We start from the raw sequence: 12654 nt of genomic DNA on the forward strand, positions 1-12654 counted from the left end.
CCTCTAGGTGGTCACAAAGCACCAAGCTGATCTCCCTGGGCTATGCGGCTGCTTCCCACTAGCTATCTATTTTACATTTGGTAGTGTATATATGTCCATGACACTCTCTTACCCTGTCACATCTCACCCCACCCCCTCCCCATATCCTCAAGTCCATTCTCTAGTAGGTCTGTGTCTTTATTCCCGTCTTGCCACTAGGTTCTTCATGGCCTTTTTTTTTTTTTTCCTTAGATTCCGTATATATGTGTTAGCATACTGTATTTGTTTTTCTCTTTCTGACTTACTTCACTCTGTATGACAGACTCTAACTCCATCCACCTCATTACAAATACCTCCATTTCATTTCTTTTTATGGCTGAGTAATATTCCATTGTATATATGTGCCACATCTTCTTTATCCATTCGTCTGTCGATGGACATTTAGGTTGCTTCCATGTCCTGGCTATTGTAAATAGAGCTGCAATGAACATTGTGGTACATGACACTTTTTGACCTATGGTTTTCTCAGGGTATATGCCCAGTAGTGGGATTGCTGGGTCGTATGGTATTTCTATTTTTAGTTTTTTGAGGAACCTCCATACTGTTCTCCATAGTGGCTGTATCAATTCACATTCCCACCAACAGTGCAAGAGGGTTCCCTTTTCTCCACACCCTCTCCAGCATTTATTGTTTGTAGATTTTTTGATGATGGCCAGTCTGACCAGTGTGAGGTGATACCTCATTGTAGTTTTGATTTGCATTTCTCCAGTGATTAGTGATGTTGAACATCGAGCTGTTTTGAGGAGAATTTGGTGGGAGATAAAGCTGGAGACAAAAGCAGGAGGAAGATCATAGAGGACTTGGTAAGCCATGATGAAAATCTGTACTTCGTCTAGCTGGTGATGGAGTTTAAGCAAGGGAGTAGTATTATCATTTTGCAATTTTTTCTTTAAGAGAAAGGAGTCATCTTGACACTTAGGAAATCAGTTAGGAGACCACAGCCCAGAAGAGAGACCAGAGAACTGGTACTTAGGCAGTTGCAGAATGTGGGGAGGAGGGAAGGAGATGGATTGGAGAGATGTCATAGAATAGAATGCATAGGCCTTGTCTTGGTGACCAACTGATTGCAAGAGAGGGACTAGGAGTCCAAGATTTCTGGTCTGGGTGGTTGGGTAGATCATGAGACCATTTACTAAGATGGAGACACAGTTAAAACTATTGGATAAACTCATATAAAGAATATTAATGAATTCAGTATAGGATTAACAGTGAATTCTTTTTTCTCCAAGAATACTCAATAACTTGATAATTCAAGGCCTCTCAGCACTTTCTTGTCTTCTTCCTCTGCCAAGATGTGCAGGTAGTTGAAAGTGGGTGTGTGCTTATCTTGAATTTTCTGGTGGATTTCTTCAGTCCTCCACATGGGAATGTGTGTGGTACCGCACAAATATTAGCTCTGAGAATACTGCTGTCTGCATTCACAGTGACTTTTTCTAGCAACTCCAGGCAATTATCAAAGCCCCAGTGAAGTATACAAATATAAGTTGGAGGTTTTATGAAGGGGTGAGAATGTATGTTTGAGTTACCATGCCACTTTTAAAAAGTCTCAGATTTTATAAATAAATATAACTGAATTATAGTAATTTTTAATGTATTATATGTGTATGTGTCTCTTTAAGCTTTAACAAATACATGAAAGAATGTGAATTGTCCCCTAGGATACCAACAATAGAGAGCAATAGTAATTAAGCAAAAAACAAATAAATTGACATGGATGTATTGGGGCTAATATAAATCCTGTGCAATTGGCATAAAGGAATTTTTTATTTTCAAAACAGAGCTAAATCTCTTTTCCATTATAGATTTAATTTAAGTAACATGATAAATAGTGGTAAATTGAACTTTATTATGTATTCATGAAATGCAGTTTAATACAATTGTTATTTCTGGCATTTGTGGTTTAAATATATTCCCTTATGGGTAGATGTTATTTTTAATGTGCAAATTCAGAAATAATGACCTCCAGTTCCACTGGTGAATTAGGGCTGATATATACACATGGACAATAAGGGGGAAATAGTCTCTAATTCCCGGCCTTATGAACATTTCTAGTGCAATCTCTGATCCTTTAAAAACTGACATTAAACAAATTATTTTAAGCTTACAACTGTATTGCCAGTGAAGAGAAAAGTAATAAAGTAAATATTTTCCAAAGGTTTTTAAAAGAATGGTATTTGACAAAGACATACCTGAAGGGGGAAAACTCACTTACTAAGAACAGGTTATTGAAAAATCTCTGCACGATTTAAAAAAAAAACCGATTAAAAATTCACATGGGGCTTCCCTGGTGGCGCAGTGGTTGAGAGTCTGCCTGCCAGTGCAGGGAACACGGGTTCGAGCCCTGGTCTGGGAAGATCCCACATGCCGCGGAACAACTAGGCCCGTGAGCCACAATTACTGAGCCTGCGCATCTGGAGCCTGTGCTTCGCAGCAAGAGAGGCCGCGATAGTGACAGGCCCGCGCACCACAATGAAGAGTGGCCCCCAATTGCCACAACTAGAGAAAGCCCTCGCACAGAAATGAAGACCCAACACAGCCATAAATAAATAAATTAAAAAAAAAAATTCACATGAAATGATGCCTTACTGGCAAGCTCAGAATATAAAATTGGAAACCCAAAAGGAACAGATAAACAGATAAACAACACACACCAAATAATTTCTACAAGCCTCTCAGAGAATCAATAGGAAACTGTTAAGAGAAACGATGGCACTTTGTCATAACTTTTTATTTAGCTTAATTCTTTTCAGCTCTGGGAAGTTTGTTGGGTAGATAAACCAATAGGTAGAACAGTGTTAAAAAAAACACAAAAAACAAAAAACAAAAAAGGACTTCAAGAAGCCCCCAGTTCATGCTAAATGGTGTGTGGTGTGAATTCCCACCAACTTTTCCTTATTGGACCAAGAGAGACCTTTCTCCTGAAGCTGAGTTCTGATGACTATTTGATCTATTTCTTTAAAAAAATCTGTTCTGGGGAATGTTGGATGGTTGAGTTTGACTTTCATCTGATTGTTCATTGCAATTTGTAAATATTAGGTCAGACGTGTATAGACTGCAATCCACAGCTGCTCTTCAGGAATGGGTAGCCCAAGGTTGGAAGAATGGAGACGTCTGGGGTTATCCACTTGCGACAAATGTCTGTGGAATGTGAGGCTTATTTTGGGCCCTGGGACCTTACTTTTCAGCATAGCTGTGGTCTTCTCTGGAGGCAGTCAGATCTCTGGATGCAATGCTTAAGTCCTGTTCTATTATGGAGAATTGCAAAGGAGGTTTCTTTAGATCCAAGAAGTTATACGCAGACTAAGTGACCGCTGAGGCGGGCCATCTGATGGGAAAGCTGGTCTAGAGACAGAAAACTTCAGCTATTGGAATCATCTCAATGTTATCATTCTCAAAGTTTTCCTTTGAGCAATGACCCCAGATTCTCTAATTAGAGGGCTGCTTCTTTCATGAAGGGATAATTCAACACAGGTCTTCTGGCCCTTATCCACAATCCGGACACTCCAGAGCTCTGGAAAATGGAAGTTATTTCCATAATTTATTTTTTGGCAAAACCTGTCCTCATCCGAATTTATTTGATAGAACAAGCTGACCTGAAGTTATATAAGGTTATGTATAGCCTTTACCTCACCTAGTGTAAATATTCATGCGTTTTGATTATTGGGTACTGCCTCAGATTCTACTCAGGGTGTGATATAATATATGATATGTACACTTTATTAACTTCCCAGAACTTGAAAAATTTTGAATTCTGAAACCCATCTGTATCCAAGGGTTTCAGATAAAGGAAGGGACTGTGGTGCTGTAACCACAAATGAGTCTTGATTTTCCTTTTTCTGCATGCAAATACCTACTAATAATGTCCTTAAGGATATTTGTTTGGGGAAGTTAAATAGTCTTTCTAAAATTTGATTTAAATTATTAACTTGCTTAGCAAAATTAATAGTAAAATTATCACAAGTTATGAATTAGTTGCGTTTGAATTAATGAGGTTTTATTATAAGCACAAAGCAGCATTACTTCCAAGGCCTGATTTTCATTAGTACAAAAAAGACCAAATAAAGCTAAAGAAAGGAAAAGAACCAGAATTGCCTATGTTGTGTGCCCTGTAAGCATTCAAAGTGTCTCTAGATTTTTTATTAATAAGGAGCTGAAAATATGTTTATATTGCCTGCCCCAAGTTGATTTGGATTCAGGCTGCCACAAAATCCTTTTAGTTCCAGTGGGCTATGTGTTATTCCTGGATGCCCATTTCCTTATTCTTAAAATACTGAGGCTAATAGTTTTCTCAACAAAACAAAGAGGAGACAAATGATTCTTTCTTTCCTTTTCTTTTTCTTTCTTTCCTTCTTTTTCTTTCTTTCTTTCTTTCTTTCTTTCTTTCTTCCTTCCTTCCTTCCTTCCTTCCTTCCTTCCTTTCTTTCTTCCTTCCTTCCTTTCTTTCTTCCTTCCTTCCTTCCTTCCTTCCTTCCTTCCTTTCTTCCTTCTTTCCTTTCTTGCTTGCTTTCTTCCTTTCTTCCTTTCTTTCTCTCTCTCTTTCTTTCTTTCTTTCTTTCTTTCTTTCTTTCTTTCTTTCTTTCTTTTCTTTCTTTCTTTCTTTCTATGAGAGGACAGGTAGGAAGCCTGGGATCCAAAGAGTATTTTGCAAAGTGCAAAAGCAGATAAAGCTCAAGGAGGGTAAGGGTGGAATTGCAGGGCTGAAGGAGAGGTGGGTTGCAAGGGGCAGCAGGAAGACAGGGTTTGGGAACGGGCTGCACGGGTGGGCAGTGGGGCTCAGGGCTTAGGCCGAGATACTCGGCCTAAGTAAATCTGTTATGCCCTTTTCTGTTTGTTTGCAAAGAGGAACTGTGTGTTTAGTTCCTACTGAGTAGAAGGAGGTTGTCTGTCTTTTAACCATAAATCCACACATAAATACTCCAGGATGATCCCTTTACTAGACAAAAATGGTTTTTATCTCGAAGCCCATGGAGATGTGGCTCTTTTAAAATCTTGGCCAGCTCACCTTTCTCTTTTTTCTTGTGGTTCGGGCCTCTCTTTTTCTGGTTTCTCTTTCAAGAAGATGTTGTCAGTGTTCTTCTCCAAATCATGCACTCAGACAGGACAGCAGGCAGAGGTTGCAGACACCTTGCAGGAAGAATCTGAGGAAGGTGTTGATGTAAGCAGATTGGCTGTTTCTATCAAATACGTTGGAGCAGGGCCCCGATAACAATGACCTCCCAAACACTGAGGAGCCCCGAAGGATGGCGGGAGACCAGCTCACCCACTGAGATGCTGTTAGAGCTGGAATAACTTCTGTGGCAGAGCTGTCTTCAGTTCTGTGGGAAACACACAGGCCTGGCGTTACCGTGCATAGGCATCTGGGTTTGGCCAGGTAGCTGCACTCAGGCCTGTGCAAACACGCCTGCCTCCGTTCCACTGCACTGATTGATATGATGGCGGCTTCACAAGGTTTTGTCACATGAAGGATGAGAGAAAGCCCCCACCAACCAAAGAGACTGCGTCCTGGTCACATTCCTTGGTTAGAGTCTTTATTCTATGAGATGGAAAGAATATAGGCAGAGCAATGCATTCCAGAATCTCAGAGGGAGGTTATGACATGAAAACTCATTACCCTGTAAAATAACAGCGAATTCGCCAGAAAATGTAAAATATTCTTTGGGGGAGGGTATCAAAGAAAGAGCAAGGGGTGGGTTTAAAGCAAGGGGAGAAGGCGTTGGGAATGTTTGGCCTGGGCCCAGGCAGCCTTCAATTCGCTTTCCACACTGCTGTTGGTTATAGTTTGGAAAAAATAAAACAGGCTAACTTTGTTATGTCTTATTTATAGAAATCAGCGAGTTCCCTGCGGCCTCCAGGATAAGGTCCTGGCATACAAGGCTCTTTATATGCTGATTCTAACCTAAATCTCTGCCTGATCTCCTATCACTTCCTCCCTGCCCATCCCTGGGTGCATTTGCAAATGAACTTACCATGATAGTAGGTTGCCAGACCTTTGCATGCCTTGGACATATATACTGTTTTTTTTCTCCTACTTTCTCCTCCTCTTGGCAGGTTCCACCTCATTTTTCAAGGCGTTGGTTCAAATGCTACCTCTTCAATGGAGTCTTTTCTCTCATTCATTCATTCATTCATTCAACAGATAGTGATTAAGCCGTGTCAGGCACTGGGTTGGGCCCCAGGGTGAAGGGAAATGGATGAGATGATCCGTTACTCATCCCTCAGGAGCATCAGTCTTACTGGGTATCTCGCCAATCAGGGAAGGAGTCCTGGAGGGAACTACTGTCAAGATGAGAGCTGAGGGTTCATGAGGCCTTACCCAAGTGAAGGTTGGGTGGCATGTACCATGCAAAGCAATATCATAATGAACTTGATTGCCTGCTATGATTCAGACGTTCCTCTATCCTGTTGTATTGTAATGAGACCTTTACTGTCCCCAGTTTCATTCCTAGTCTGTGAGCTCCTTTGTAGCAAGACCATGGCTTAGCTTCTTCTGTGTCCCCAGAGTCTAATTCAGTGCCTAGTATTAAAGACTGTGGCTCAGCTGGGTTAGTAGGAACTGGGGAAACACAGCAGTAACTAAGACTACTGCTGTCATACAAGACCAGTCAGGTCACAGTGGTAGCAACTTAATGTATATTAAATGGCAATTCCATTTTTTGTTTGCTATATTCCATCTGCTAGTAAAGTAATTTTTAAAATGTTTTCATTCTTTCGAGATTGAGGAAGCACCTCTTGCATCCTTATAACTTCATCCTTTCACCTGGTAGTTCGTAGCACCCTTGGTAACCACTGCAGGTCACAAGGGAGTCTTTAGTTCACTTGATGTGCCACCAGGAAGTCCCGCATCAGGTGCTGTGAGAAGAATGGTAATCACTGGTCAGATCGGTAAGGGAGCTATGAGAGTTCCCGTGCTACAAGCCAGGAGTGTCTCAGCATGCTGTGGGTGTCCTCAATGGACAGGAATGGAGAGAGTACCAGCAGGCCAACAGATGCCCAAGTGGCTGCCATAGCACTGGAAAGTCCTGAGTAGATGGTGTGTGCAAAGCATGGTGCTGCATGCTCTAAGAAGTCTATAAAAAAAGTGTCTTTCTTTATCCAGGGATGGGTAGTGGGGGTTGGTTAGGTGGGTGGATGGATGTCTGAAGGATCAAGCTACTCTACATGCAAGTGAGCCAACCACAGTTTTTCTAAGAGTCACTGTCTCATAATGTGAATCTATCTGGATCCCCTTTGGGACTCAGCTTTTCTTCTGGGTTCCGAGAAAGCAAGCCCCTTTGAAGCTTTGCAGAGAAGATGATGGAAATTTCATCTTATTCTTGGGGCGCTATCTACCATTCAACACAGGAGTTGGACACCCTTTCCCTGAGGTATACTCTCTTTTTACTCATATTGTCTAAGTCATCTCAATTGGTCCTAATTACTCTCAGGCAGGACTAAGAAAAACTTTTGTTCTTTTAAGGACAAGTACTGGTCCACAGTAAAGGCCATACTTCACGACTCCTAGGCCTGTGTGCCCCAAGAACAAATCCTTAATCCTCCTGGATATAGAGGGAACAATGGGCAGGTCAGACTTGGGATTTTGAAATCCAGTTGAAGCTAAGCATGGGTACCAAAGAATCAAATTTACCAGGACAGAAATCTTAATGCATAAATTAAGATGGATTCTGTAAAAGAAGACAGGGTTGGGTTTCTGTTCTGGCACAGATGTCAAGGGTCCTTTCCAACCTGAAGATGCTTGTGTGACTCTCGGTCTGAGAATCATTCAGTTTCTCTAAGGAGTACAGATTAGGTGATCTTTTCTTTTCTAAAGGTTTTGTGAGATAATGGTTAATAGTTTGCTATTATTTCTAATAGAGAAACTGGGACAAGAATTATTCTCTGACTAAAGTCTTAATGGGTATTCTAATCAGCAAATGTTTTTTCAAACTGTTGTTTGAAGGATTCAGTGGCTGAGGGCTACAGAGGGGCTACAGAGGTGTGGAAAGTCCGATCTATATTTAGGTGGGAGTGAGGGAATATGTGATTAAACTTTTTGGTGTTTATTTAGGATGAATAAATAAATGAAGAAATGTAAACAAATCCTAGCTTCAGAGGGTTCCCCTCCACCAGGGATGTAAATTTGCATTATGAACTAAGAGTGGTAGAATTTGGTCAGTTTTGGGGATCTCAGCATCCTGACCTGCCAGTGATAGCATACCTTTCTTCTTCTTTTTTTTCAGCTGCAGTGCAAAGCATGCGGAATCCCAACCAGGGATTGGACCCGTGCCCCCTGCAGTGGAAGCATGGAGTGCTAACCACTGGACCACCAGGGAATTCCCAGCATACCTTTATTCTTAATGGGTTAAGACAGTAGATGCATTTGTGTGTTTGTCTCCCTTGAGTTTTACAAGAGAAATCTTAACACGCCTGGAAACTTCAGGCACACCTGCTATTCTGTCTATCCAGTAGAATGGAGAACACTTCTTTTCCTTGCCTGAAAGTTTTATTACTACTTATTTTTAAGGGAAAAAAATGATGTAATGGTGCTTTTGTTGTCGAAAGGTTTGATGTGAATGAAGATCCAGAGCAAAGTTAGGATAGAAAGTGTCTACTAGTCCTGAATAGCTCCTAGGGTCTTAGCTCAGAATACCTCAACTCTGTGAATCATCTGTGGGCGTGGGTGAGCTGTCCAATCACTATGTTTCACTTTGAAGGAATTATCTGCTCCATAATGGAGATTTTGTTACTGAAAAGACCCTAAAGCACACGCAACTCAATGGTCCCTTTTAGCATTTTATTTCCTTCAGAAATAATGATGCTTCCAGTACAACTAGGGTTTCCATTGAAAGAACACATATTGCTTGGGATTCGACCCTCTAAACCAGGGGTTAGCAAATTATGGCCTGTGGACCAAATCTGGTCAGCCCCTGCTTTGTACTGCCCTCAAGCTTAGAATGGTTTTTACATTTTTAAATGATGACATTTTAAATTGTTAGACAATTTGTATACATACTATCCTTAATTTTGCCTCTTGGTCTGCAAAGCCTAAAATACTTACTGTCTGGGCCTGTTCAGGAAAAGTTGACCAACCCCTGCTCTGAAACCCCTGACTTTATTATTATTTTTTTATTTTTATTTTTTGCTATCTTTGGTCATTTATTTTTCCACATGAACTTTAAGACAACTTTATTCAACCCACATTCCTCCCAAATCCAAGGAATAAAATTGTAGTTTTATATTATATATTAATTTTTGGATGATTGACAATTTGTCATAATAAATCTTCTTATTCAAGAACATGATAGATTTCCCCCTTTGTTCAGAACTTTTTTTTATGTCCTTTGATAAGATTTTATGGTTTTCTTCACGTGTCCTGAACAATATTTCTTATGGGATGTTTTCCTATTTTATAGACATCCCTATTATGAATTAAACATTTTCTCAATATCCATTTTAGCTATTTAATACCAGTATAGAAAAATAGTTACAGATTTTTGTGTGTTTATCAAATTCTTTGATGAATTCTAATGGTGTGCTTTGTTCTGTTTTTCCTCAAAGTATCCTGAATTTTATATATATAGAATCACATCACCAGCAAGGTAAGAAAATTTATCTTCACTCTTTCAATATTTATATGGACTGTAAAACCCCTGACTTTAATGGTTGTTATCTGAAACAGGGATTAACAATAACAGCACACAAAAGTACATCTGTAATGAACATAAATACAGTTAACTCTTTATTTTAGATCAGAGTTCACAAGGCAGAAGCCACAGCTGTTGTGTGTATTTTGACTTGAGATGGTACAGTGTGTTTAGGCAGAGTAAACCACTCAAGGTAATCATACGGCGCTGGGACAGTGTGGTGAGAGCTTGGGCTGGGGAAGCAGGAGCCCTGGGCTGTCATCTTCCCCGCTCTGCTGTGTGACATGGGTAGGCCCATTTAATTCTCTGAGCCTTGGATTGCTCATGTTTTACACTTCGTCGTCTTACTTGGAAAGCCAAGACTCTTCATATCCCCACCCCACCCTTCTCAATAAATACTGTTTCCCATGGCTTCCTGCCTTCCCCCCGTCCCTCTGCAAGCCCTCAGTTCTGAAGATATAAATTTTTGGGTGTCCTCCTGGGATACACTTGATTAAATTTGAAGAAAGAGATCATATCAGAGCAATACGGTATTTCACATCATTTTTTGTCATTTCTTGGAGCAGCTTCTGGGTTTAGGTTCCTGCCTCTTTTTTAGGCTAATACATTATGGATGAGGTACAGCTGTGACCAATAAAGATCCTTCTTTCAGAGTGAAAACAGGTCCCCTTGGTGTGGCCCAAAGGCCTGGGTGAGACAGAGAAGGGGGCTGACACCTTCTGGCACATCTGTGATGGGCCTTCCAAAAATGTGCCCCTTTTTGTTTGATTCTTGCTTTACCTTCTCTTCCATTCTATTAGCCCCTAAATCCACCTTTAAGCTTTCATACTGACACATTTAAATGCAACATAAAAAAAAATAAAACAATATCAATGTTTATTCTGGTGAATGAATAGCCAGGAAGCACTGTAATACCCATCTAGCAGCAGACTTTCTTCTGAATTCTAAATGTTTAAAGTCATTGTGCATGTGGAAGGGCTGAGGCTCTGAGGAAAGCTGCATTGCATGACTTCAGGGAATGATTTACATTGTGGGCAATGAAAAGGGGGCGCCCTGGAGTTGTGCAGCTTGTCCCAAATCCTGTATGGTTTGAGTTGATTGTAGTTTTGATCATTTGCGAGAAAAAATTAAGAGAAGACATGCTATTTACTCAATAAATATTTATAGTGTTCCTACTATGAGGTGCTACAAGGGATGAGTAAGACAACTCCTGAATCCAGGATGTTTCAGGTGAAGGAGAGGATGAAATATACAACAGAGTGGGTAGAAGTGTGTACCCAGTGTAGTGGAGAGGAACAATCGAAGTACTCTGGGAGCTAAGGGTAAGAAGGTGTTGCTTTTAGCAAAGGAGGAGATTTCGCGGAGAATATGGAATTTGAGCTGAGCCTTGGTAGGTGGTAGAGTTTCACTAGGTAATGCGGGGGAGTTAGGGGAAGGGCAAGAGCACAGACATGGTAAGCAGGTGGGGAAGTGTAGAGAGTTGGGGTGAGTAGCTCAATTTGTTTGAGGTGCGGCTTCCCATAGGAAAACTGCACGGTATTTAGTTGGGGAAACTTCCTGAAGCACCACATTTGACCTCACCTGCATGGCCTTTAGCTCCAGAGTTATACTTTCTTTCTGATCATCAGAAAAAAATGGAAAGGAAGCCTGGATGATTGTCCCTGACACTTCATTTCAGAATAAAGGGCTGCAATCATTCAAGGAGTTGTCTCAGAAGTGATGGATTTTCCATCCCTATTTGAATAGCACTAGTATCTCATTTCTGGATACAAAATGATCATGCATATCCAACAGACTTCTTTGCCATATTCCCATCCCAGCAGAAAAAATACACCCACACCCCATCATCCATCTAGAAATATCCACATGGTTAGTATTCTTCCAGTGCAGGGGTATCACCTGTCTGATTGTCGCTTCACTTGAGACAGCCCAGAAATTTCTTTTACTCCCAGTAAGCAAAGACCTGATCAATTTAATCTGGCCAACATCAACCTGAAAAACATATGCTGCTTTATAGGAAAAACACATGTGTATGAAACGGCCTGATCCCTCACCTTCTTCATCATTCACAGCTCTCTTCCTGTAGGTGAAGCAGAGATTTTGCATGCCTCAGAAGTAGGTTGAATATGTTATTCTACCCAGGGATATTACTGCTCATCCAGAAAAAAGGCCTATTTATACTGAACGGGGGAAAAGCAAACACTGAGGCCATTTATTTGCTAACTGTGAACCCCTTGGGCAGAATGAACTTGAAGATTTAAAATTCTGTGTGGACTGCCTTGTCAAGTTTCAAACTTGCATGATCAATTTCTGCATTGATCTCTTATTGCTGATACATAGTTTTCTTGAATGTTCTGCATCAAAATGCCATAGACCTACACTCCCTAGCAGAGAATAGGGTGCCATCAAATTGTTATCATGTTATATTAGTCAGCTTGGGCTGCCATAACAAAATACCAGAGACTGGGCGGCTTAAACAACAGAAGTTTGTTTCTCACAGTTCTGGAGGTTGGTAAGTCCAAGATCAATAGGCCTGCCAATTCAGTTCCTGGTGAGAGCTTTCTTCCTGGCCTGTAGACAGCTGACTCCTTGCTGTGTCCTCACATGGCCTTTTCTTTTTGCATGTGTGCAGGGAGAAAGATCTCTTCCTCTTCTTATAAGGCCACTACTCTCATCGTGAGGGCCCCACCCTCATGACCTAACCTAACCTAATTTACCTCCCAAAGACCCCATCTTTGGGACCATTGCATTGGGGGTTAGGGCTACAATATGTGAATTTGGGGGGACACAAACATTCAGTCCATAACACATGCCATAGAGACAGTGGCTTCCTAGGAAGTGTTGTGGGGAGTTGAGGCCAGGCACAAGTCTTGGAATGCCTCATTGTGTCCTGTGTCCTGTCATGAATGAGCACTAGTGTGTCGTGAGTTGAAAAAATGAGGAAAGCATGTGAAAATTCAATACCACAATAGTGTGTTGAGAGTTGCTCAAAATG

This window comes from Balaenoptera ricei, chromosome 4 (genome assembly GCF_028023285.1).
Source record: "Balaenoptera ricei isolate mBalRic1 chromosome 4, mBalRic1.hap2, whole genome shotgun sequence".
Taxonomy (NCBI): Eukaryota; Metazoa; Chordata; class Mammalia; order Artiodactyla; family Balaenopteridae; genus Balaenoptera; species Balaenoptera ricei.